This window comes from Beta vulgaris, chromosome 7 (assembly GCF_026745355.1).
Source record: "Beta vulgaris subsp. vulgaris cultivar EL10 chromosome 7, EL10.2, whole genome shotgun sequence".
Classification (NCBI taxonomy): Eukaryota; Viridiplantae; Streptophyta; class Magnoliopsida; order Caryophyllales; family Amaranthaceae; genus Beta; species Beta vulgaris.
The window spans coordinates 19,280,613-19,284,830 of NC_079208.1; positions in this window are offsets into that span (position 1 = coordinate 19,280,613).

A 4,218-nucleotide genomic window follows, 5' to 3' on the forward strand; every position below is an offset into this window, starting at 1 on the left:
AATATAGGTTGTAGATTTGTAGTGAGAGGGGAGAGAGAATGAAGTTAGAAATGTACTGAAATTTTTAGGCCGAGAGGAGAGAGAAAATGATTAGTTGGAGAAATATTTTTTTTGGTCTGATGGTCTTCAGTCCACTCTCACTCTTCACCGATTTAAGTAGCAAGTTCTTATGTGAAATAATGAAGTTGATGATGCCAAAATCATTTAACAGTCAATAATAAAGTTGATGATGCCACTGCACTGTAAAAGTTGGCTTCAAAATATAGGCTTGCAAAAGTTGGCTTAAGCAACAATATACATACTCACTATCTTCTATTGACAATAGTCTTAGTTTATATTTAAAGACATTGACTATTGACAAGGAAAAAAAAACTTGGCTTAAGAAGGTTGAATTTGTTAATATATAGCCTGGGTTTATATTTAAAGACATTGACTATTGACATTAATAAATAAAGGTTTTATTTTGATTGTTATAACATTAGGATGTAATTTGTTTTAGCCATGAAAGATGGCTAATTAGTTCAAGTTAATCTATTTTTTTAAAAGTAGTGCTTCATGTCTACTCTTATGTTTAGACTAAGTAGTGGAATTAGAAATTAGATGGGTATGTATCACTTTTGACAAAGTAGTGGAATTAGAAATTAGATGGGTATGTATCACTTTTGACAAAGTAGTGGAATTATACATGAGAGAAAATAATCTGATGAGAAAAGAATGAACTTTCTGGAGAAAGAAGAAGGTTATGATCCCCTCAAAAAAAAAGTTATGAAACAAGGGACAAAATTGTAAATATACTCTATTGCAAAGTTTCAAATAAAATTTGTATATTTCGAAGGAGAAAAGGAGGTTAGTGTTAAAATTTAAAAAAAGATAAAATTTAAAATGATGAAAAATATACACTATTGCAAATTTTCAAATAAAATTTGTATATCTCGAAGGAGAAAAGGAGATTAGTGTTAAAATTTAGAAAAAGATAAAATTTAAAATGATGAAAATTTTAAATATCAATTTATGAAATCATAATTTATAAGTTTGACAAGGGAAAAAAATTCTTTACTTTTTTGTAATCTTTCCTATATATAATGAAACTTTAACATATATGTGTACCTATGTCTTTCTATTATATAATAGCGATTAATTATCAAGGTAAAAAGTTTTATGTATAATATCATTCAAGAATTAAAGTTAAACATGTTTAAACAATAAAAAATATTTAACTAAAGTGTTTTTAAAGTGTTTAAACAATTTCATTACTTATACTTATTTATTAAAGTGTTTTTAAATACTATTTGATTGTATTTCAAAGAATCTTATAACAAAATGGAGGTGAACTTAAATACTAACTTGCATTTTCTGTTTGTTTACTACTTAATAATAATTAGGCCTAAAAATGTCATCGCACGCATCGCGTGCATAAAAAGCTAGTATAGAAATACTAAAAGGGCTATTACAAAATAAAATAAAATAAAATGGGGGGATGTGGAAGTAATAGCAAGCATGGGATTCGAACTCGAGACCTCACAACCATAAACGCGCTTTCAAGTTTGCAGTTGTAACCAAGTAGACGGATATTCAACCGTGATAACAAGTGGATAAATTAAATACTTATAGAAAACAGCACCTTTATTTGCAAAATTATAATATAGGTTATGTTTACTATTTTAATGTATAGTGTTACTCAAATATCACAAACTTACAAACGTTTAAAATTTATGGTTCAATTTTTTGTTACATATATATATATATATACATATATATATATATACATACATATATATATATATATACATATATATATATATACATACATATATATATATATATACATACATATATATATATATACATATATACGTATATATATATATACATATATACATACATATATACGTATATATATACATATATACATACATATATATATACATATATACATACATATATACATATATACATACATATATACATATATACATATATATATACATATGTATGTATATATATATATGTATATACATATATATATATATATATATATATATATATATATATATATATATATATATATATATATATATATATATATATATATATACATATATATATATAATATATATATATATATATATATATATATACATATATATATTATATGTTTTAATTTAAGTTTTAGTGGACTCGGAACTTTTTCTGGTTGGAAAGCTTAATTTTTGGTTCTAAACAAGAAGCTTACTTTCTCACTAATTTGTTATTGTCGAGGTAAAATAAGAATAATCTGAAGAAAATAATAAGAATTCATTTTTAGTTTTAAACAAAGGATTACTACAAATCTAAACAAAGAAAACTTCATAGAACAAATCTTTGAAACAAAGACAAAGAACAAATCATTTAAAACAAAATTTATCTCTCGAAAATTATATAATTCATATGAAGTGACAATATCTTCAAAGAAAATATACATATAATACAAACCAAAAATTTAAAATGTAAAGAAAAATAATAACAAAATTAGATTTTTCGAACATTATTATAACAAAAATAATCACTGTAGAAAAATAATTGAATTGAAACATGAATAACATGAAGAAGATGAAACTATCAAAAGAGAGAGAAGAGAGAAAGACAAACCCAGAAAAATTACTGCCAAACAAATAAGAGGAGAGAGAATAGATTAGTTGGAAAATTAGGAACATTAATTGTTTCTTGAAAACACAAATCAGATTTGAAATTTGAAATCAATTTTCATTTGGAATTCAAATGAAAATTCTCAAAACACAAATTTTGGGACCAAACCCAAACACCAATAAAAAGGTGCGACATCACCGGTGTATGTAGGGCATACATACACCAAGTGTATGTGTAGCCTTTACCGGAGAAGCAAGGTCTCAAATTTTCTCTTAATTTTGTGCAAATCTGGGCAGCAAATAAGGAGTAATTTTCTTGGATTTTAGGCAAAACTGTCAAGTATTTGAATGACATAAAAAAGGAAAACTATGATAGAGAAGAGAGAGAAGAAACAATTAAGAACATCATGATAATGAAAGAGAAAGAAGATGATGGGCTATATATATGACCCGGCCACATATAAAAATTTGTGAAAAATATATATACCTTTAAGAGAAATAATAAACCAATATGCAACATATTGGTTTGGAAATCCAATAGCCAAGGCAAAATAGTAATTTTCGCAAATATAAAGTACAAAGCTGAAACTTGAAAGACTGTCCATTTCCCGTCTTGTCTGTCTTCCACAAAGATAAAGTACTCCACTGCCACTGGTGCCTAGTTTCGCTTTGTCTCAGCTCTTGTTGAAACTTATCATCATTCTTTTAATTTTTTTGGAACCTATTAATTACGTATTTGAATTTATTGAAGCTAATATAAACTAGAAAAACTATTGCGTCATCTTCTGTAATAGCCCGTGTATTTTAAGTAGATTTAATTAAGGGCTAATTATTTATCTTAAAGTAATTACGATATATTTGGTATAAGTTGATGGGATTTTCTTAAAGAAATTTAGTGTTTTAAAGAAAAAGAAAAAAAAACTAAAAACTAAATTTTTTGTTGATGCTTCGTGGCTTTTATGGGAGTTGCCATATTGTCATTTTGTTATCAATTCTTCATCCACCCTCAACAAAGATATATCAAACCCCTAAAATCTCTTCTTTCCTCTCACCTTTGTTCTGTCCATCTATTTCAAGCAACATACAGTCTTTTTTTAGTCTTTTTCTCTTCATCAAAGTTTTAGATCTTTTCAAGTTATTAAATTTAGACCCAAAAATCGCTCAATTCGGAGTTCAGAGCTATGAGTTATGACCTTTGTAAGTTTGGTATTTGTTGCTGCCATTTTCTTTAATTTCGTGCTTTTGTTGTCGTCGCTGCAACGTAGTAGGTTGCTGCCTTGCTAACCTGGTTCGCTGCTGCGTGTTCGGCAGTGTTGTGGTGTCGGTGGTGGTGACTCTGCCATCCTTGGTGCTCCTACTTCATTTCTTCTACTCTTTAGTGTATTAATGAAGATATAAAGTTAAAACCTTTACTTCATTTTTCTTCAAAATATTAAGAACAAATTCAGATTTATTATTGTTGGATTGAATTAGCAAATTCAGCTCTAAACCTTGGTTTTCATGGTTTTGATTGGCAAAATCAACATGTAGTAGTGTGTTAGATTGAATCTTTCTTTTTTGATCCGTGGATTGAAGTTGTTTTGGAACTTGTAAT